This window comes from Elephantulus edwardii, unplaced genomic scaffold (genome assembly GCF_000299155.1).
Source record: "Elephantulus edwardii isolate Elephantulus edwardi_28Jun2011 unplaced genomic scaffold, EleEdw1.0 scaffold00014, whole genome shotgun sequence".
NCBI classification, from domain to species: domain Eukaryota; kingdom Metazoa; phylum Chordata; class Mammalia; order Macroscelidea; family Macroscelididae; genus Elephantulus; species Elephantulus edwardii.
In genome coordinates this window covers 30,260,276-30,284,284 of record NW_006399764.1, presented here as the reverse complement: position 1 = coordinate 30,284,284, position 24,009 = coordinate 30,260,276, and the positions used below count along the sequence as shown (strand labels likewise).

The window sequence follows — 24,009 nt, the reverse complement described above, 5'->3', positions numbered from 1 at the left end:
AGGTCAGCTCTGCAGTGGGCACTGTCCGGTCAGCACACTGGGCGGGTAGAAGTTAATTCTAATGGCAAGTCAGGGATGAATAGCCAGCCAGCCAGCTGGGCCTTTGCTGGAGAGCCTTTGCTGGAGAGCCTTTGCTGGGATTTATGTAAATTTGCTTGATGGCTTTTTCTAGTAGGGAAATGCAATGCTCCTCCCAACCGCAGGTGTTCAAGGGCTTGTTTGAATGGCTAAATATTTAAAGTGACAGTCCATCAAAGCGAGCAGGGCTGTAGGGGAGTCCAGTCACAACCAGAGGATTCTGAGTGTCTTTGTTGTTGACTTTTTGATTTTGTAGAAAGTGGAGGAGATGTAAGAGGTGTGAAAAGTTAATATGATCATTTCCATCTCATAGAGGAGGATTGTGTACCCTCAACTGCTAATATAAAGGTTGGCAGTTTGAACCCCTCTGAAGGCACCATGGAAGAAAAGCTCTGGCATTCTGCTTCCATTAAAGCAATGCTGAGAAATGTACAGAGGTCAGAGTTTAACGGCTGATACCAGGGGCCAAAGGTAGGGAGAGCAACAGGGAGCTGTGAACTTAGTCAGCACTGAGCTTTTGCTTATGGAGATGAAGAAATATGACGCTGGACAGTGGCAATGGTCACCATGAGTTGGATGTAATGCCACTGAGTTGTACAAGTGGTGAACTGGTAAATGCTGTGTTATCTGTATTTTTTTTTTTTTGGTATAGCAGCCATAAGAACAGAACGATTATAGCCAAGAAAACACTATGGAGTTATACTGTGTAACGTATGGTCACTGTCACCATCACCGTCACCACCACCACCACCATCATCATCATCATCATTTAACAACAGAGGCTGAAGGACAGATGTGCTGCAAGTTCCTTGGCTTAGCATCCAAACCGGAATCCAGAATTCCTGAGATTTTGGTTCTAGTCTCAGGCTCCATTTCTCAGCCTGGTCTTCTACCTTATCCTCTCTATTATAAGAGTTTTGGGTAAATGCTCATTAAGTTTGACGTCCTTGGGTCTTAGCCCCAGTTAAAGGGCTCCCTGAAAAGCTTTCCCTTTCTGTGTGCAGAGACACTTACCTCTTGAGTTGATAGCAGGCATTTTCCTCTATCTTTTCGTTGTTGTTGTTGTTAGGTGCTGTGGAGTCAAGTACAACTCGTAGCAACCCTAGGAACAGAAGATCTGAACCCTGCTCTATCCTGCACCATCCTCACACTTCCTATTGCAGCAGTCACCGAGTCAATCCACCTAGTTGAGGTCATCTTCTCCTTCACTGACCCTCCGCCCTTCCCAGCATCAGGTCCTTCTCCAAGGAATTGTCCCTCCCAGCAACATGCCCAAAGTATGTGAGGCAAAGCCTCATCATTCTTGCCCCCACAGAGCACTCTGGCTGCACCCAATCCAAGACATAGGTCTTTGGCCATCCATAGATGTTCAGTGCTCTTCTCCAACACCACGGCCAGCCATGAAATCCCTTCTCCAGGAACACAGAGGTTTTGTTCTGTCCTGTTTCTAATTTCAGAACATGATGCCTCCAGTGCAGAACATGATGCCTCCAGTGCAGCCCAAGACACTTCTCCCGCACCACAACTCAAAGGTATCAATTCTTCTGTCATTCTTAGTCATTGTCCAGCTCTCTAATGCATAGCAAGTAATTGCGAAGATCATGGCCTGGATTAGGTGCACCTATTGCGACTCAAGTCTTGAATTTGTTTTTCAGTTCTCTCAGTTTGAGAAATGCAGAGTGAGTTCTTCCCTTTTTATTCTCCAATTCCAGCTCTCTGCACAGTCCATTATCATGCTTTGCTTTGTCCTCCTAACTGCCCTTTGAAATCATCTGTTTGTCTCTTTCCTTTCCTTTTGGCTTCTCCACGTTCCAGTGCTATTTTTAGAGCCTCTTCTGACATCTGTTTTGATTTTTTCTTTCTCCTTGTTTTTGTAATGACCTTTTGCTTTCTTCCTTTTCCTCGCTCTGCTGACACTGTATTTTCTGATCATGTGTCCAAATTTCCCCAGTAAAACAGATGTGAGAAGAATAGGACAGAAGCACAGGCTGGATTTCTCTTGTTAAATCTAGACAGCTCTTCAACTCAGAGTCTGGGTCTCTGCGGCATGTTTGGTAGTGCGGTAACCCTCAGAGAGCCACCGGTCAGAGGGTGTTAGGACTTTCTAATTCCTGCTCAGATCTGGTGTGAAAACAGTGTACAAGAACTTTGTAAGTAAACTAGTATAACATACAAATTTTACTTACATTTTAAAAAAAATTAACAAAGAGATAAAATATACTTATTTTGATGGAGATGAAAAAGGCCGTATAAGTGAAGGATCAGACATTGTGAACATTGTAATAAATGTTATGAAACAAACAAAAAGATGACTTAAGGTGTTTATCTGAGGTGGAAGTCGAACTCTCTCTGTTGCTAAGCTTCTTACAGATACATTGGACTATCTGTGGCCACTAGAGATTCCATGCAGATGATAACATGGAATGGACTTTGCAGTGTTTTTGTCTGCCCATCATAGACGCACTCCGTCCCCTCCGTCCACTTTGGACAACACGGTAAGTACTGAATAGGTGGCTCAGGACAGGACCACTCTCAGGGACCTCATGAACAATGGAATTACACAACTATTATTCACCAGGTACAATGAGTCATACCAGACTTACTGGCACCCAACATAAGCATTGCCAAGGCCTGCCAAGCTTTGTGTTTCTCGGCTGTGGCCCAGGACCGGGCTGAATTGTGTTCCATTGTGCATCAGGTCCCCACGAATTGCTGGCCAGACCGCAAACCAACTTTCTGAGTTTTGACTGGGAAGAGTTTTTAAAAAACTTTTTAAAATGACCTGAGTTTACCTGTTTAGGAGCCAAGGCTTGACTTCTGAAACACAAGCGACTGAGCAGTTTCTTAGGACAAGACACCAAGGTCTGTCGGCACAGGCACACACTTCGTGGGCTCTTTGTGAGGGCAGGATTGTGGAGACCGTGAATGGAAGTATCAAATACTCTAAAGCACCTGTGGATTAAGTTGATGAAAGGCGAAATTTTCTCTCCTTCACAAACTCATCATGTCTTCTTTTTAAAAAATTAACAACTTTATCTGGAGATTTTGGAGATTTTTTTTTAAAATCCTCATACATGTTGTCCAAGTGATAAAAGACATGCTTTCTTATCTCAATGCAGTGACATCTTAAAAGGCTTTCTTTGTTATATTTAAACTGACATGTCAAAAATTATTCTCGGCATACAATTTGGTCTGTATTTATTCAGCATTACTGAGCAGAGCTGTTGATACAGCACGAGACAGCACGCTTTTAAGTTCTGAAGTACATTTGGAGAACGAGAATCTTGACAATGCCAGGCTAATCTCTTCTGATTGGTGCTAGATTGAGATGGGCTGACAACATAAAGCCATTCTGGAATATTCTAATCCACGCCTTGGCTTGTCAAGAGGCATTATAACCACGGGCATTGGGCAAAGAGGCACCATTTGCAGCTCTGATTCAAAGCGAGTATCAGAATGAGGGTGTCTGGACTTGCTACTAGTGCTGTATTGGGGAGGATTGCAACAGGCAATTTGGAAATTAAAGGGACAGCAATGTGTTTCTACAGACCTTGCAGCAGATAAACTCTCTGCTGCTGATCAAAAGGTCAGTAGTTTGAAGCCTCCCAGAGGCTCTGATGTAAGCCATAGTATTTGCAGTTGTTTCATATGCTTGGGCACTGAATAAGGAATTCCCGAGAAAAATGAACGCCTTTGAATTGTGATGTTGCTGAAAAATACTGTAAATACCACAAACCTGCCAAGAGAACCTGTAAACCTGTCTCGGGTTAAGTGCAGGGAGGGTGTTCCTTAGGAGCGAGGTTGGTGAGACTGCATCTCACCTGCTCAGGGCGTGTGGTCAGGAGGCCCCAGCCCTTGGAGGAGTATGGGAAGCCAAACTTTATACCAAATATTATTATGAAAATCCTCGTTCAGGAATTGAAGGAATTGCAGATTTTTAAGTTAGGATTTCTCTTGTGGCAGATCCCAGAAAATGAGCTGTTTGTTCCCTGCAGACAGGAGACAGCCAGGGCCCTCCTACAGAGGGTATTCCTGGGAAATACTTCCTGAGCTAGAGCATTAGGTTGACAATAGAGAAAAATAGAGCCTTCATTTACAAGGTATTCCTTTTGTTATTTGCTTCCCCAGATTATCAATAAATACACAGAGAAACATGACTTGGAGTCTTCAGTCGAGAATTGCTGGCCCCCTGTTTTATGCTCTCTGCTCTATCACATTCCTGGCTGTTTGTCTCATTATTAATAATTATAAAATTATTCCATTCTTTGGGACCCTTGGTCTGCAACAGAGGAGGACATCATGCTGGGAGAGGAAGAGGGTCAAAGGAGGAGAACTTTTTTTTGTAAAAAATTTTTTAATTAATTTTGGTGAAAGTTTACAGACACTTAGGGTTTCCAATCATTCATTGTTGCATTTTTCTCCCTGCCCACACCCTCCCCCCACAATTCACTCTTCTCCTTAAAAAAGTGGAAGAAAAACTCTTTCATTGTTATGCAATCCCTCCCCCCAAGTCCACTCCACTGTGCAGCCTTCACTCTGGACTCCTGTCATGACAAGAATACCCATTCATATGTCCCTTTTAAACAGTTCTCTCCCTTATCTGGTTCAATGCAGTATATATCGTTCCTCCTTTTCTGTCTTCCTTCAACCCTGATGTCAGTCCCATTTTATAACAGTGGCCCTATGCAATATTTGTCCTTTTGTGACTGAGATACTGAGGAGAACTCTTAATGGGACCAGTTGGCACTGTGATTACGTCAGGGCTTAAGCACAGTGGAAATTGGGCGGGGCTGGGGTGAGGCAGGGTCAGGTATTGGCTTGCTCTGTTGGTGGGCTTCTGTGAGCTGGCAATGGCTTGATGGCACCTAACTGCCGTAACCACCTAGCAACAGAGGCCTTTTGGGAGGAAGAGCTGGTGTCCTGCTCCAGGCAAAGCTGTAACGTGGGGTCTTGCTCCTTGAGTCAGAGCAGCTGAGAGGATGATGCTTTTTGGGTTTTGTTTCCCTTTGAAGAGCATATGCTAAGGAGCACTGGGGGTGTGATCACTAAGCTCTCAGCTACAAACTAAAGGATGGCAACTTCGAATCCTCCAGCTTCTACATGTGAGAAAAGACCTGGGGATTTGCTCCTGTAAATATTACTGCCTAGAGAAGCTCGTGGGGGAGTTCTGCTCTGTCCCCTGGGGAGGCCAGAAGTCTGAATCCCCTTGAGGACACCCTATAACAACGGCCTTTCCTTCAGAACCATGTTCATCCTTGCCATCTGGGAAATCTTTGGTGTTGGGTGTGGCCCAAGGAGGCTTTCATCACGATGAATAAATAAGTAGTCCTGATACATGTCTGTACCGCAAGCGGCCTCTCTAGGACACCACGGCCTCCTAACTGAGCCTCTGCTTTGTGGTGGAGACGAAGGTAACAGGCAGCTCCCCCACATCTCTGAGAGATCTTGACCCACAGCATCCATCCACAGAGCAGTGGGCTGTGCTGTGTCACAGAAAAGTTTGTGAAGACAAAAGACATTGGGGAACTCTGTTCTACAGTCCCAGACAACAAGAAGTGGCGTTGCTGGGGTCGATATCGGTGCAGTCTTGGAGGAGTTATTTAATACCAAGCTTTAAACGGGTCGTGGTCATTGCTATTGGGTGTCCTTGAGCACTTTCCCACTCACAGTGACCCCGTGGGGCAGAGCAGAGCAGCACCTTGGGTTTGCCAGACTGCAGTGTTTATGGGGGCAGATTATCAGGGTTTCTGTTTTTCAGGGCAGATTCACAGAGCCACTGGGTGGGTTTGCAACAATGATCTGAGTACTTCACTGAAGGCTGAATATAGTCTTTGATCTTCCGCAGCAAGTGTTTCAAGTCCTCCTCACTTTAAGCAAGCCAGATGTGTCATCAGCATAGTGCAGGTTGTTGATGAGTCTTCCTCCAATCCCAATGCCACGTTTTTCTTCATAGAGTCCAGCTTCTTGAATAATTTGCTCAGCATACATATTGAATAGCTATAGAGAAGGGACACAGCCCTGAGGCACATCTGACTTGATTTTCATCAACCTTGCAGTATTCTCTTGTTCTGTTTGGACAATAGCTTCTAGGTATTGGTTTCATATGAACATAATTAATGTTCTGGGATTTCCATTGTTCTTAATGTTAGCCATAGTTTATTGTACACACACAATCAAATACCTTTGTATTGTCAATAAAACACAAATGTTCTGGTATTCTTTGCTTTCTGCCAAGATCCATAAGCAATGATAGCCCTGGAGCCATGGCCTCTTCTAAGCCTAGCCTGAACTTTTGAAAGTTCTCTATCAATGTACTGTTCTAACCAATGTACTGTTCTAACCATATTTAGATGATCTTTAGCAATTATTTTGATGTGGTATTAATGATATTGTTTGATAATTTCCACATTTTCATAGATCATAATTCTCGAGAATGGGAACAATTACAGATCTCTTCCAGTCAGTCAGCTAGGTAACTGTCTCTCTCCCTAAGCCTGTTTATCCTAGAAGAAGTTTAGCCAGGTTGTACCTACTTATGAGGCAAGGATGGAAAAACTTCATCTCATGTACTTTGGGTGTCTTATCAGGAGTAATGAGCTCCCAGAAAAGACATCGTGCTGGGCAAACAGGGGGTGGGGGCAGGAGAGGCAGAGGCCCCAGGAGATACACTGGCCCAAGTGATGGAAGCAATGGGCCCAGCACAGCAGAGATGTGAGGACGGCGCAGGATCAAGTGGGCTTCAACCTGGATTACCTAGGTCGTTATGAGTTCAAGTTCACTCAGAGACACCTAACAACAACAACAACAACAACAACAACAACTAATTTTTACTTAAAAAAATGACTGTGTATCTGCTTTGACAAGAACCCCTGTGTCACAGTGTCAGGATGCTAAGTGAAAGGGTAGCTGTTCAAACTCACCAGATGTTTCCAGGGAGGAAGATGGGTCGTCCCCTCTGGTGAAGACATCCAGTTTCGGGAAGCTGATGGGGGGTGGACAGGAGTCAGCATGGACACAAAGCCGTAGGGCATCTGTTTGTTCATTTAAAAAGCAAATCATTCCCCAATGGGAATATAATCAGTATGCAAGTTTTTGACATTTTCTCTTAGTTTAATAAATATTTATTAAAATATCAACCTCTTTTTACACACACAGCTCAGTAGCAGTAATCATAGTTATCATGTAGTTCACCACCATTTTCCAGCTCAGCATTTTTCACGTGGACCATCCAGTAACAGACGCTACCCTCACTGTGCTGGCCAATCCCCTCCACTGCCCGATCCCCAATTATCTCGTCATCTGTAGGAGAAGCTTTGTGCCTGCTTAGCCAAGGCTCCCCCTTGTCCCCACACCTTCTGCCCTTGGTCACAAGCTTTGGTCTCAACATTTGCTTATTCCCTACTTGTTCTTTGTGGAGAGCCTGACTTCCCTTTGCGTGGTGTTTTCATGGTTCTCCGGTGCCATAACCCCTCTCTTTACGGCTGTGTAATATTCATGGTACAGAGGGACCACACTGGGTTGACTCATTCTTCATACAACAGTTTACTCTGCTTTATACACGAAGGACTTGCCATTTCAATTTCTCACCGAATCCCGCCAATTGCATAGCTAGTTTAGGACACAGAGAAGAGTCAATGACTGAAGGAGTTCATAGATGAACAGGAAGGGAGGATATTTGAGTCTAGACCCCAGCTCATCACATCTTCCCTTCTTAGACCCATTTGAGAGCTAAAATCAGTAATCTCTTAATTTTCCCCTCCCTTAGAAGAGCTCTAAGTCTATGCTCAGCTTACAAATGAATCATTCCACTCCACCTGCAAAACTGTTGAGTAAGGGAATCTCCAGGTCTCGCTCCAGACCTCACTCTACTGTGAACCCCTGACACACCTGCTGTTCCAGAATCCTCCATGGCCAGAGCGATGTGGAAAACCTGAGATTAATGCCAAAGAAAAGGAAGACTGTTGATTGATCGCACCAGCAATGTGTCCAGTTGTCCCCTCGTGGCCTGGGAGAGGTCATGCATCTCACTAAGTGGTGATCTCCTCAGTTGTGTAGGCTGCTAATTTCTTGGCTTATTAAACCATGTGTTGTTGTTAGGTGCCTTCTAGTCATGTGACGCATAGTGATGCTACTCTCTGAACCTTGCCCTCTCCTGTGCCATCCTTACAGTCTCGAGTTGGGGGGCTTCATCTCTCCCTCTTATATTATCCCCTTTCCCAGCATGATGTCTTTTTCCAAAGACCAGTCCCTTATAACGGCATGCTCACCGTTGTTGGTGTTAGATGTCATTGAGTTGAGTACGAGTCATAGTGATCTTATGAACTATGAACAATGGATTAGAACCCTGTCCTGTCCTGTGCCATCCTCACACTTCCTGACACACTAGAGCCCATTGCTGCAGTCACTGTGTCAATGCACCTGGTTGAGGGTCTTCCACTCTTCTGACGACTCTTCACCTTTCCATGCATGCTGTCGCTCTCCAAAGAACAGCCCCTCCTAGTATGTGAGATGAAGATTTCTCTTCTTTGCCTCCAAAGAGCACTCTGGTTGCACTTTCTCCAAGACATATTTGTTTGTTCTTTTGGCCATCTATAGAGTGTTCAATGTTCTTTTTCAACGCCACAGCTCAAAGCATCAATTCTTCTTCTGCCATTGTTATTTATTCAGCTCTCAGATGTATAGCAAGTGATCAGAAAGACTATGGCCTGACTGCATCAGATGCATCTTAGTCCTCAAACGGACAGCATTGCTCTTCCATAATTTAGGGAGGTCCCTGACTGCAGACTTTCCCAGAGCAATATATTTCCTGATTTCCTGACTGCTGGTACTAGGGGTGTTGATTGTGGATCCAAGTAAGATAAACTTGTTGACAATTTCAGTCTCTTCTCCTTTATCATGATGTTGTCCATTTGTCCAGTCGTAAGAATTTTTATTTTCTTGACATTGAAATTGAACCCATACTGAAGGTTATGTTTTTTATTTTCTGTGAGAAGTGTTTCAAATGCTCCTCACTATTAGCAAGCGAAGTTACGTCATCTGCATAATGTAGGTTATTGCTGAGTCTTCTTCTAATTTGATGCCACATACATCTTCATAGATTCCAGCTTCTCACAGAATTTGCTCAGCATGCAGACTGGCTAGGTAGGGAAAGAGAATACAATCCCGATGCACTGCTTTCTTCATTGCAAACCCTGTAGTGTTCCCTTGCTCTCTTTGCAAAAGAGAAAACATTTCACTGTGCTTGCCTCTAGGGATCCACTTCTCTCAGACAGTCTTATTTACTCTTTTGGCACTTCATGGAATATTCATTACTCTTTACCCACACCACAATTCAAACACATCAATTCTTTTGTCATCCTTATTTATGGTTTGACTTCTTCATACTCACGGGAAGCAGGCACCTTGGTCTTTAAACCGACATCATTGCTCTTTAGCACTTTGGACAAGTCCTTGATAAGTAAACAAAAAAGAAAAAAAAATCAAAGAACACATTGCATTGGGTAAATTGCTGCAAAGAGTCTTTTTTAAGTACTAAAGAACAGAGACATCACTCTGCAGCCTAAGCCCTGCCTGACCCAAGCCATGGTGTTTCCAATCATCTCATGTGCATGCAAAAACTGGATAATGCATTAAAGAGATGAAGAGTGAATTGTTTTTGATTTGTGGTATTAGCAGCAATGAGTACTTGATGCACTTAGGAATGCTGGAAGGACAACTTAAGAAAAAGAAAGTGTTCCTTAGAGGCAGGCTTTGTCTCATGTACTTCTGTTACCAGGAGGGGCTAGTCTCTGGAGGACAGCATGACAGTAGAGTCAGTGAAAGAGGGGAAGACCCTTAAAGAGAGGATTGACACAGTGACCACAGCAATGGCTCGCACCCAGCCAACACAGGGAGGATGTCCAGGGAGTCGCTAGGAGTCGGAGCTGATTCTATGACACCTAACCATAAAAACAAATAGTAACTGCCATTTAAAAAAACCCACCTTGTTAGAGTTTAGAGGGGAAAAAATTTAAATTAAAATAAAATTTGAGAAAAATATTTGAGTGAAACTTTGTATATATTGGGAAGCATCACAATTTCTTCCTGTTTGTCATGGACCAAGCTCTACAAGAACAGAGACAACGCTGCTTATTACATTACAATTGAAGACATGGAACTCCCTCCCATTCAGAGCGTTGGCTTAGGCTCCAGCGTCAGGAATTGATTTATGACCTGAGGTGAAACCATGAAACCATGGGGGCTGTTAACTGACAGTAAGTGTGACCAGTTGTACCTGTATCCCTCAAAGCAAAAGTTACTAAAATCTCAACTCTGTGTACTTCTATCCTCAGGAGTATTCCAAAGAGATTAATCACAGTTTCACAGAATGAAATTGTTTAAGGGGACTTGACAGTACTCTTGTAGATGTCTCCAAAGTTCTAGCAGTTGGGGCTCAAGAATTCAGACCCTTGAGATTGAGAATAAACCATTTAATGCAATCTTCTTTTTCACAGTAAGAGTCAAAGACCCAGGGTGGTTATGGAAAGTGCGGAAGGACACAAAATAGCGTGAAACGACGTGAAAGTAAAATATGCATCTCCTGGGCTCAGGCACCTGGAACTAGGTGGAGACTGGCTGGCACTGCTGACCCCTTTTAAAGCGATTATAATAGGAGGCCTTAGGTAAGTGGAAAAAAAATGTGGGACAAATGAAAAACCAGAAAGAAGACAAAGCTGACTGGTCTACAGAGACTGGAGAAAGCCTTGAGACTCTGGCCCTCGTTAGGTGTCATTGAGTCAGCTACGATGTTGCTGATGAACCAGGAATCTGAAGCTTGCCCTAACCTGTGTCACCCTCAGCATCTCTGATACACTTGAACTTGTTGCTGGAGTCACTGTGTCAATCCATCTTGAATGCTTTCCTTGCTTTTGTTGCCACTGACCCTTTCCAAATCTGTCCTAAGGACTAGCCTGTCCTACTAACATGCTCAAATTATGTGGGATAAACCGTCATCATTCTTGTCTCCAGGGAGCATCCTGTCTGCACCTTCTCCAGGACACATTTATTTGCTCCTTTGGCAGTCCATGGGCTAGTCAGTACTTTTCTCCAACATCACATCTCAAAGACCCCTAAATCGGGTGCACTTTAGGCCTTAAACAGACATCTTTGCTCCTTTACCCCTTGGAGAAGTCCTCCAGATTTTCCCAAAGCAATATGTCTTTTGATTTCATGACCACTGGTACCCAAGGGTGATGACTGTGGATCCAAGCAAAGGGAAGTTGTTGCCAGCTTCTACATTTTCTCCATCCATCATGATGTTGTCAACTGGCCCAAGTGGGGAGAATGTTCATCTTCTTGACGATGAGATGTAATTCATGTTGAACATGAATCTTCTGCAGCAAGTATCGCAAGCCCTTCTTACTTTCAGCAAGCAAGTTGTACCATCGGTATAATGAAAGTTGTTGAGGTGTTCTTAGACATTCTTTAAGCCACTTACCCGTGTGATACAATTTTTATCCAGACAGGAGATGCATCTATAAGGTGAACATTACTGCCGAGTAGATGGCTGTGTTGGCCCAGTGAGAAAGATCAGAAGGCAGTAAGGGGTTGGAAGAAGAAGGAATGACACTAGGAAACTCAGGGAGGAAATAAGAGGAGTGTTGCTACATTGTGGGGATTGTAATCAGTTAGGATACAATGCATATGAATTGTTCAATGAGAAATTTTTGTAAACTTTCACCCAAATTCACAAAGAATAGCTAAAGACAAAATGAAATACCTGTCTCCTAAGACCTGCTTTATTACTCTATACCTTGTCAGTGCCCTCCTGCAACCCCTAGTTAAATCTCAAATTTGGTTTTGTTTGCTGTTTGCTGTGTGCTGACAGATATGCGGGGCGTTCCCCTAGTTTAGGTCATGCAACGCTCAGAGTAGCTCATTTTACCTTGGAGGAAACTGGACACAAGAGTAAAAACGAGCATGTTAAGGACATGCACCTACTAAGAGAGGGGCCAGGGTTGAAATTCAGGAATGTTAGCTTGGAGGCCAACCTAGGACTACCAGGTAAAATATTGGACATGCACTTAAGTTTGAGTTTCAAGTAAATAATACAGAATTTTAGAAATTCCTAAATACGTCCCAAATGTTACATGGGGTCATTAAAATTTAACCAGGTGGACTGTTGGTAAATCTGGCAAATTTCTTCGGATGTAATCCCTAGAGGAGGACATTGCTTTTGGTAAAATAGAGGATTATCAAGAAAGATGACCCTAAATGTGACAGCTGGGCCCAGTGGCTTCAACAGTGGGCCCAGCGTGGCAGCATTCTGAGGATGGAATGGGACGGGGCAGGATTTTCTTCTGCTGCTCATGGGATGTGCACGTACTCGAAATGACTCAACGACACCCAGCAACCACCACCACCACGTCAGGGGTGAGGATTCCTGGTGGCACAGTGGTTAAAGTGGTCACCACAAGGCTAATAGTTCAAAACCACCAGCTGCTCTCAGAAGACAGATGAGGCAATCTGTTTCTGTAAAGATTTGCAGCCTTGCACACCCTGTAGGGCAGTTCTGCACAAGCCACAATAGTCTCACCCTCTTGTCTGTAATAGGTTCACTGTGGTTATTTATCTTCTGCAATTTTTACTTAGTTCTTTGTGGTAATTGAGTTAACTGTGACTCCTAGTGACCCAATGAGAAATGGATCTGGACTCTATTCTGAACTGTTTTAACAATCTCTGTCACGCTCAAGCCCAGTGGTCAGTCCTGCGTCAGTCCATCTTGCTGAAGGTCTGTCTTTCTTTCACTGAACTTCTTCCACATTTCCCAGCATGATAGTTTGTTTGCTAGAATAAGCTCCTCCCGTCAACATGCTCAAAGTGTGTGAGAAGAGGTTCCACCCTCCTCGCCTCTCAGGACACTCTGATTACACTTCCTCCAAGACACACTTGTGTGTTCATTTGGCATCCACGAGACATTCAGCTCTCTTCTCCAACATCACACCTCAGAGGCTGGCAAGTGTCAAGTCAGAGGATCAGAAGTCAGGAGAGAGGTTTCCCCTGGTTTACATTGTTACAGAGACTGACAGTTCCAAGGCCTGCAGGCAAGGCAGGCTGATGGCTGTGGAGACTGATGGCCCTGGAGGCTGACGAATGCAGGTTGGGCAGACAAGGAGAATGCTGGTTCATGTCCATGAACCAGAGGCCATGAACCAATACAGACTCTAACTGAGCAAAAATAATGAGCTCTTGGAGACCTCCCTATCGACCAGCGCCAGCCATTTCCAGATCAAAGTTCCCGTCCGCTGACTGGCTACTCACAGCAGATGCCATCAAGGAGGAGATCTCATCAGAGTCAGGTGAGTGTATTACATCAGACCTGTTAGAGGTTGATTTGTTTCCCCCAAATAGATGCAGGTAAACGGTGTAATTGTAAGAAGATTAATGCAATGTAGACCTGATCTGATTTAAGGAGTTCCCCTCGGTCACGGCCGATAGCACATACAAGGGGAGGAAAGTGAGAAGAGAGAGGGTAAAACCAGGCTGCTCTCTGGAAGCAACGGTTTTGAGGCTTCATCTTACATACTTTGGGCATATGGTCAGGATGGACCAGGCCTTGGAGAAGGACATCATGCTTGGAATGGTGGAGGGACAGTGCAGGAGAGGAAGACCCAGGCTGAGATGGATTGACTCAGTGCTGGAGAAATGGGCTTGGGTCTGCCAAAGATGATGAGATTGGCTCAGGACAGAGCTGGTTTCAGAGATAGTGTGCATGGAGTCGCTCTGAGTCACAGGTGACTCAATCGCACATAACAACAGCAACAACAACGTGTCTATGTCATAATTGCCACACCTGAGAATCGTAGGCAGCCAAGCTGGCATATCTACAACCTCAGTGATCACAGGTGAACGTTTATAGAGTTTGGAGGAACACATTTCTCCAAATGTGGAGAGCAGGACTTCTCTAGGCCCCCTCTTGTGCCAGGTCCAACCTGGATCTACATTGAGCTGATGTTGATGCCAACAGCAGGTCCTGGGACGCTCAGGAAGTTCCATCCCAGAAAGCCTCCTGGTGGAATTCACTGCTACATCTCTTTCTCATGAGACAATCTCTATAAACCCAACATGAGCATTTCATAAAATCCAACACCCATCTCCACTAAAGCGAGCATGCAGTAATCTAAGCTTAGAAGAAAGACTTCTTAAGTTGGGAAAAAAAATAAGATAAAAAAAATCTATACTTAGTAACACATTCAATGCTAAAATATTAGAGGTCCATTAACTTCAAGAACAAGGCAAGGATTCAACAGTTTTCTAAATTCACTAGATATTGTTGTGAAAGAAAACAAGAACAGAATAACAAGAGAAAAAAATTATTATTTGTGTGTGTAACTTATCTAGCCAAAAACCTCTATCAATTTGGAATTCTTAAAAGAAAGTTTAAGAAGGTATTCAGGTATAAAATGAATATGCATAGTTTCCCCCCCAATAATAGTTGAAATATGAGCAAGAAAGGGGGGGAACACCCCAAAATATCACAGACTAAACCAGAAAGAGAATGCATAAATGAACATGTATGTACTGCTGCGTGGTTAGGTGCCCTGAGAAGGTCCCTGACTCACAGTGGCCCTAACACAGCAGAACCAAACTGTGTAATCCTGCACCAACGTACAGCCTCTGTGGTGCGTAAACCCAATAAACCCATTGCCGCATGCCCCCTGTCAGTCACCTCTCTTACCTAGTCTTTATTTTTCTAAGCATGATGCCTTCTTCCAAGACTGGACCCTTACAATAAAATACACAGGATATGTGGGATGATGTCTCTCTCTGCATGGATGTGTAATATATGTTGTTTTGTTGTGTCCCAGCGATTCAGAACTGACCCATAGCCAATCCTCGAGTGGGTTTTCTGATGCAGTTAATCACACAGAGTAGACTGTCCATTCCTTTCCTGCAAAGCAGATGGTGGATATACTACAGTACACTTTTATACATGTATATACGTATATAATTTTCTAGAAAGACAAAAAACCCCAACAACAAAACTTCAACAACTCCAAAACCCAAAGCACAGAATAACAAACCAAATAAACAAAGAGAAATAAGCAAACAAAACCCAAAAAATAAAATTCTAAATAAGTGAGAAGATAGGGATTTCTAGATGAAAACAGTCTTTTGTATATAGATGTTTGTTTTGTTCAAAGTAAGTTTTACAATCCCAACAGGATTCTTTATGTAATGCAATAAGCTGTCATAATTGATAAAGAACTCCCATAAACCAACAAGAAAAACAGGCAGCCACTCAGGGGAGAATCCTTTAAGAGCGATGATGAGGTGTCCATCAGATGGTGAGCGTCTGAGAGAAAAGAGGAATCTCGCTCTTAGGATTTATGGGATTATAAATTGGTGCATATCTTTACTGGAGTTCAACTTGATCATGACTCTGAAAGGTAAAAATCATGTCAAGGAATTTATCCCATAGAAAGCTAAGTTAAGAGGAATGTTAATGTAGAAATAGCTTTTATTTATTTTAAACCATTTCATACCTTACAGTTCACCCCTCTCTCTCTTTCTTTGTATGCACGGCTGCATGTGTTATTTCTACGATATGGTGTTAATTCACCTCTGAAATCACCTCTTTTGTTTCCTATTTGTTTGCCTTCCCCCCATTCCCATTGTTAGAGGCAGGGGCATGCCTCCCTCAGAAATCCATTCAAAGAACCAACTTCTCCTCCTGCTCTTTCTTTCTATTGCTTTTCTGTTTTTTATTCCATGTATTTCTGCTCTTTTGATTTCTTTTCTTCTGGAAACGATAAACTTTGCTTGTTCTTTTTTCAATTGTTGGAGATATTAAGGTAAAATGTTCATTTTGGTTTTTCCTTTTTTTAATGTATTTATTGCTGTAAATAGAAACTTAGCCCAATGCTCATGACAGTGTTATTCACCATCGCAAGAATTTGGAAATGGCCCAAATGTCCAGCCAAAATTAAATGCATGGAGAAGTTATGGTACGTTCACATGACAGAATGCTGTGCAGCGTGAGGGAGCAATGATTTGTTAAATTGCTTTCTCTTTGGGAGGGCCTGGAGAGCATTATGCTAAGTGAACTAACTTAGTCCTATAAGGACAAATACTGTATAAGAACATCAGTGTAGAATGAGTATGAGGATCCAAGGGGGTGGGGGTAATGTGTTATTTATAGGGTTGCACAATTTGATGGAGGAGGGAGAGTGAAGGAAATGGGAAAGACCCATTATGAAAAATAATGTATACAAACTTTGTAAATAAACCAATATAAAAATTTTAAAAAATGTGTAAAAAATTTAAAAATAGCTTTTAGACTATTTGTGTAACTATCTCAGAAGCAGCACAGCCAGAATACTCCTTAGAGTATTCTTAGGGAAGATGGTGAGGTTTTGTCTCATATGATCTCTGTGTGTTAAGAGGGCCAGTCTCTGGAGAAGAGATATCACGCTTGGAAAAGTAGGGGTCAGTGAAAAGGAGGAAGACTGCCCATGAGACGGGCTGGCACAGGGGGTGCAACAGTGGGCTCACGCACAGCATGGACAGGATGGTGTAGGACTGGGGGTGCTCCGTTTAAACACACAGGGTTGCCATGAGTTACAGCCCCTCAAGGCAGCAACAACAGCATTTGCATGAGTGGAGCTTTAGAAACCACCGCAGTGTCCATCAATGGTTAAAAATATTCTCATACCTAAGTGCTTTTGATGATCACACAGGAACCCATGAAATGGGTTTATATTTACTGAAGCAGAAAAATCTCTTAAGACTTGTTTAGTAAAAAAAACCCGCACATTTCGCAGCAATCAATTTCTGTTTAAGATGCCTACACGTGGGTTAAAAGGAACCAGAAGGACACACATCAAACCATTAACAGTGATCGTCCTTGGAAGAAGAGAGGGGTCAGGGAGGGGCCAGGGAGCTTGGAGGGAGGTGTTTATCGATGATATACTGATATTTCGTATTTCTAATTTTATGAACATTTTTGTATTATCTTTTCTGATAGTGCCTTAAATTGTTTTATAAGATTGTTTTAGAAAAGATGTAGGCAGTCAGAAGTCTGAGTAAGAGGTTAGAAGGAGCACTGGTGGCACAGTGAATGAAGTGCTTAGCCCCTCAGCCTAAGGTTGCTGGTTCAAACTCATCAGCCACTCTCTGGGAGGAAGATGTGGTAGTTTTCTCCCCCACAAAGATAAAATTCTGCCTGCAAATAAAGGGGCGCATGGGCTGTGACAGCCGAGGATTGCGGGGCCCGGTCTCCACCTGTGAGGAGATTCAAGACAACCAACGAAGAACCTCTTCCCCCAAAAGGTTCGCTTGAGTGAAACAGACTTCAGAGTTATGGCTCGAGACGAGCTCATTCTAAGATGGAAACAGTATGAGGCATATGTGCCCGCTTTGGAGGGCGAGCACACAGACCTTAACCCTAATGAATAAGTGGCTTAAAGGAGGCTGAAGAAAAACTGAAGCAACCACAGCAAGAGTGTGCATGCAGGAAAACACCCTTGTAACGAGACCAGCAACCGAGGAACAAGAGATTCAAGAGCGTACGGCTCAAATCCAGACCCTTGAGCAGGTCCAGCCCTCAAGTGCTGCCCGACCGAGACCCACAATGGTGGACCCAGCGATCCACTTGTTTTTCCTAAAAGTCAAAGGTGAACTGGAGCAGACTAAATACAGACTAGACCAAGCCCCAAATGAACTGAGGACCTGGAAGTTGAGGCCGGACAGAGGCCTGATGGTATCAGATGGTCCTGAAGAAGTGGCCACCTCCGAGACAAAAAAAAAATTAGACTGTTCTTTAAAATACACAGCAATCATTTGTCTAATTGCTGTACTGAACAACTTGGTGTTGCTGTGATGCTGAACACTGTTCCATAGTCTTGTCAAATACCATAATGGTTACCCCTTATGTACAGTGTTTAGACGAGCTTCCGGATTGGTTCATGTTGGGAAGCAGGAGTGGCATCCACTTCCTAAACTAGATGCCTCTGGAAACTCTCTTGTAAATGTACAGAAATGATGTTAATTATAGAACAGAGTTCAGGTCTTTTGTGCAAAGCTTACTCTGAGTCGTATTTGACTTGACGACACTTACCCACTGCTAAATGAGACTAGTGCTGGAGGAACACTCTTCCACTGTGCACATCACTCTTTGTCAGTGTGCTGTATGAGGTAACCTGGGTTTGCTGTGATGCTGAACCTTGTACCATGGGGATATAAAATACCATAATTGTTTCCCATTGTGGACAGTGTCTGGTGGAGCTCCCAGTTGTAAACAGGTTTGGAAGCAGGAGTAGCATCCACTTCCTAAACCACATGCCTCTAGAAACTTTATGAACTTGGAGAAACAACAATGGCTATGGAAAGGCATTAGGTCCTTTGTTCATAGAGTCACTATGAGTCGACCTCGACGTGATGGTAATCAACAACAACAACAACAGCAACAACAAACTCTGTAAACTTCCACTCATGTCACAATTAAAAAAGAGAATTTTAGGTTCTAGGACAGTAAGGAAGGGGTGAAGAATTAAGCTGTTTTGTGTGTGTGTTTTCAGTAATAGCCATCCCCAGGATGTCCTGTATACCATCTGAGTGATGACTTCTCAGAGTCCAGTGAGTAAACAGAGACAGAAGGATTAAAGTTTCCCACAAACTCTTGGTGAACCTTGTGAAACCTCGGCAGTTCTGCAGGTGGAGGACGTAGGCCCTTCCATTTGTCTTTCATATTCCGAGACTTTTTAGTGATTTAATGGAACCCTTGCTTCCTTCTGCTGTCATGGAAGTGAGGGGAGCTCATTTCAGTAGCTCTTCCCAGAACGCACTCGGCTCCAGGTCCTGCTGTAAATATGCAGCGGCCGCTTCTCCCAGGGCCCCATAAATCAAGCACTCTGGCCAGACCTTTGCTTGTGTCCTGTGAAGAAATAGTTTCCATCTCAATTGGAATTCGGGAATTCTACAGGAACTTACTTTCCCCAAAAGAGTAACCCAAAGTGAATGTGGGTGAGAAACGCTAGTAAATCTGCAGTGTTTTGTTGTTGTTGTGGACGTTGAATTGGAACCAACCCCTAGCTGACCCTCTGGTGGGTTTTCAGAGGCCGTTAATCGCACTGGTGGAGATTGCCCATCCTTCTCTGGCACAGCATCTGGTGGATTTGAACCACATGCTTTCAGGATTGCAGTACAGGTTCTTGACACTAGACCACCAGTCAATTAATAGCCAGAACAATGGGGGCTCCCAAAACAAGTGAGATAAGAGTGAAGGTTTTTCAGTCTGATGTTCAATTAAATCGACGAATTCCATCCTCAGGATTTCCAACTCTGTATTTTTTAAATAAATGCATGATTTAGGAATATATTTTTAAAATTTTTATTGTGATTTGGATGAAAGTCAACAGAATAAGTTCATTTTATACCAAGAATTGGTTTCCATTACTTCGTGACATTGACAGCAGTTCCCACAATGCAACAGCACTCTGCCTACTTCTGCCCTGTGCTTCCCATTTCCATTCTTCCTTCTTTTCCTATCCCTTCCTGTGGTCCGAGCTTTATCCTTGGTAAAGTTCTTTTGCTCTCACATGGCTCTTGTTCCAAAGAGTAAACTCCTGCCTGGTGTAACTGATTGATTACCTTTTTGGCCTGTGTATTATCTGCCTGAAAGTTGAATCATGGGATGAATTAATTCAATTCCATGCTTGAAGGGAGACACCACTCATTTCTGTTGAAATGTAAGTCTGATTTTTTAAATGATTTTTCTGTCTTTTCCACACTTTTCTCTCTTCTGTTATTACCCCTTTCAGCCATCAGCTGTGGTAGCGGGACACCAGGTAGTTCTGGTCAGGGCTGTAGAAGTTGGTTTGTCCTTTGTGCTGTTTCTGTGCATCTTGGCCTTTCCTTCCTTTTTGATACAGATGTGAGAGATTAATATTTATACCTTAGACGGATTCACAAATTTTAAAGACTTCAGTTGCTACTCATCAAAGTAGGCTGTAGGACACTGTATCCTGGAGGAAATGCCGCAAAGCCTTGCAATCTGCCACGCAGATAGACCTCTGTACCAAGGTTCCTTCTCCTGTTTCCAGGACCCACTTACCTGTCTTCCTGCTTACACCTCTACAGATCCAGGAAAGTGGTCCCTGCCCTCTCACGCCTCCCCTCCCCCTGTACCATGCTCAGCTGGGTGCTGTCTGATTCAGAGGTTGCCATACTCCCCGCCAACTTTCTGAAGCAAGGTCTATTCCCATTGTTGCTATTGTTGCGTTAGGTGCTGGGGAGTCAACCCCAGCCCCCAGGGGCCCTATAAACAAACAGGTCTGAGTCTTCCCTACCTTCACTATCCTCACGATCCCTGCCATGGTCAAGGCCATTCTTGTGGTCAGTGAGACAACCCATCTCCTGGAGCTCTTCCTGTGTTTGACTGACACTGAGTCTTTCCCTGCTTGATGTCCAAGAGGTAATTGTTACCGTCTTTTTTTCACAGTTAAGTTCAATTTGTTTTTATTTCAATAAGCAATGCACTCACATTGCTAAGGGTTATAGAGTGAAAATTCTTCCCTCCCTGCTCCCCTTTTCCAACTATTGGTATAAAGATTCTTGTGAGTTGAGTATATCCTTAACCCCCCTTATATCCTTAACCCCCCTTATATCCTTAATCCCCTTTATATGAATATATTAGCATATTTAGATGTTCTTCTTTACTTTGTTGTCATGTGTCTCGCGTCGCCTGTGACTCACAGTGACCCTGTGTACAACAGCTCTGAACCCTGCTCTATCCTGAGCCAAACTTATCGTCTCTGACAAACTTGCCCCCATGACCCCAGTCACTGAGTCAATCCATCTCATCGAGGGTCTTCCTCTCTTGCGCTGTCCCTCCACTCCCCTTATTATTTATTATTACTGCATATTATGATTTAGAAAGAATATATATTGCATATATTATTAAGTAAATGTCTAGAATGTATTTACTATTAAATAATATATGTTCTTGTATTGTGTACTATTGAGTCGGAACCGACCCATGGCTGACCTGGCAGCTGGTGTTCAGAGGAAGTTAACTGCAGGAGGAGCTTGTCCATCCTTTCCCAGGGGAGCAGCTGGTGGCATCAAACTGTGTACCTTTGGGATTGCAGCACAGCTTTTTGCCATTAGGCCACTGTTGTTGTTGTTAAGTGCCGTTGGTGACTCATAGTGACCCTATGAAGGAGAGTCCTCAACGCTTGGGGGCCTTTCATCCTCTCTCCAGGTTCAAAGGATTTCCGAAGGCAAGCTGTTATGGAAGTGGATGCCACTCCTCCTTCCAAACTAGGCCACTAGAACTCAAATAATATATGTTAATAATATATGTTGTTGCTGTTGTGACTCATAGCAACCCTATGTACAACAGCCTAAACCCTACTCTGTCCTGTGCCAATTGCACTGTCTCTGACACTCCCATCCCAATTACCCCAGTCACTGAATCAATCCACCTCATAGAGGGTCTTCCTCTCCTGCGCTTTCCCTCCACCCTCCCAAGCATGATGTCCCTCTCCAAGGACCTGTCCCTCCTTACAACATGTCCAAAGTATGTCAGATGAAGCCTCAGAATCCTTGCTTCCAAGGAGTAGCCTGGTTTAACCCTCTTCAGGATGCATCTGTTTGTTTTCTTGACAGTCCATGGTACATTCAATACTCTTCTACAGCACCACAGCTCAAAGACATCAATTCTCCTTCTATCCTCCCTAGTCATTGTCCAACTCTCTGATGCATAACAAGTGATTGCAAAGACCATGGCCTATATCATGCACACCTTAGTCTCCAGAGACACACCGTTGCTCTTGAGTACTTTAGAGAGTTCTCTAACAGCAGACTTTCCCATCACAATACGTTTTTTTATTTCCTGGCTGCCGGTGCCAAGAGTGTTGACCGTGGAGCCAAGCAGACTAAAGTTGTTAACAATCTCAATCTCTTTAGCATCCATCCTGATGCTGCCAATTGGTCCAGTGGTGAGAATCTTTGTCTTCTTGACATTGAGCCTCAATCCATACTGAAGGCTTCAGTCCTTGACCCTCTGCAGCAAGCGCTTCAGGTCCTCCTCAGTTTCAGCAAGCAGGGTTGTGTCATCAGCATAACGCAGATTGTTAATAGATCTTCCACCAATCCTGACTCCACACTTCTCCTCATAGAGCCCAGTCTCCCGGATAATCTGTTCTGCATACAGGTTGAAAAGATATGGAGGTAGGACACATCCCTGGTGTATGCCCTTCCCAAGTTTGAACCATGCAGTGTTTCCTTGCTCTGTTCTGAAGACTGCCTCTTGGTACAAGTACAGGTTTCTCATTAGCACGATCAAGTGTTCTGGGATTCCCATTCTTCTCAGACTCAGCCACAGTTTGTTATGATCTACACAAACACCTTTGCATAATCAATGAAACACAGATATATATATTATATAAGTAATATTATTTAAACAGTGTATCATGAACACTTTGTTTTTCACATCGGCATGTAAAGAATCCCCCTCTCCCTAGAATCCCCTGTAGTCCATAGCATGTCTTGATGCCAACATGCTCCGCAGTTTGTGCCTCTACCCTGGTTTGCTTGATTTTTATTGATGAAATCTGCTGCTCTTCGGAAAGCTGAGAAACTTGAGAAAAATCTACTGGCAGCTGTGGTGAGATTCATCAAGCTTTGCTAGCACCCGCTCGGCATCTCCTTGGCTGTGCTGGGATTTTTGGAAGAATTTGAAGGTAGGCCATGTCCTCTTGGGCTTTGATTGGATGGTAGAATGACCAGCTGCCCCTGGTTTTTTCCAGAAATGTCCATGTTTTGGTTCTCAGAATCCCACATCCTGGGAAGTTCTTTGGATTGGAAATTCTGCGGCCCTGGTTGGAGAACCCGCTGATTCTTGGGAAAATGCAAATGTTGGTAAAATGGGTCCCAATCTCCCCCATCTAGGATCTTTTTCTCAGAGAGTCCTCTGACCTGCCCATGCGCCCCAGCCCCCCAGCCCAGGTTCATGATAAAAATCTACCTGCATCTCCAGGCCTGCTGTCCGCAAGTCCCCTTTTTGCGCCTTCGTCCGCGGTTCTCCTCTGCAGTGTTCTCTTTCCCTCGCACCTGCCTGGTGAGCTCTTGTTTGTCCTAAAACCCACCCAATCACCCCCAGGTGTCAGAAATAATCAAGCCCTCAAGCACTGACTAGAGCCTGGCTGTTCAAATCCACTCAGGGGCACCTGGCAGACAGCGCCGGTGAATGCTCCCAAAGGTCCTGGCTTTGAGATCACGCCAGAACACAGTAGTGCCCGGAAGCACGGGGTCCCGTGAGCTGCAGTCCACGCCGCCACCACTGGCCATCCACCCAGGTGGCTCGTCCTGTGGACCGCCACAGCAGGTGAGTTCAAGGCTCACTGAGACTTAATGCAGCTTCTCTGAAATGCGGTTTGAGAAGTCCAGTGTCCACAATACTGTGAACCCTGGTGGCACAGTGGTTAAGCGCTATGGTCCTAACCGAGGTTCCTAGCACAGGGACCTGAGTCCCAAAGGTGTTGCGTTTCACTGCCAGCTCTTCCTTGGTGGTCGCTGGTCCAGTTTCCCCTGCTCACACCCTTTTGTCCACGCTATCCTTTCTCAATGAGGGGCTCTTGCCCAGGCCCAGGCCTATGGCGTCCTCAGTCCTTCACAGAAGATTCTGAGCAGGCGTTTCAGGGAGCTGCGTTCTGAGGGGCTCAGTGAGTGATGAGTCGGAAGTGAGGAGACGCTGGAAGCTGCTATGTGCAGTGAGGAATCCACGCAGATGAGTGTCAGAGTGACAGCCGGCAGCTTGGTCCTGTGTGAATCAGGCTTGTCCCAAAGCCACAGAAGCGAGGAGAAATGCGCAGTGAAATACCATCTTCGGGCTCACATTTCCTTAAAAAGCAATTGAAAAAGCCAAGAAGTAACCTAAGCCTCTTTCTA

At 44.1% G+C, this 24,009-nt stretch overlaps 1 pseudogene; it reads left to right on the top strand.

Moving 5' to 3' along the window:
* The first annotated feature begins 13,189 nt into the window (after positions 1 to 13,189).
* LOC102860159 lies at positions 13,190 to 23,791 on the top strand (annotated as a pseudogene).
* The last annotated feature ends 218 nt before the right edge of the window (positions 23,792 to 24,009 follow it).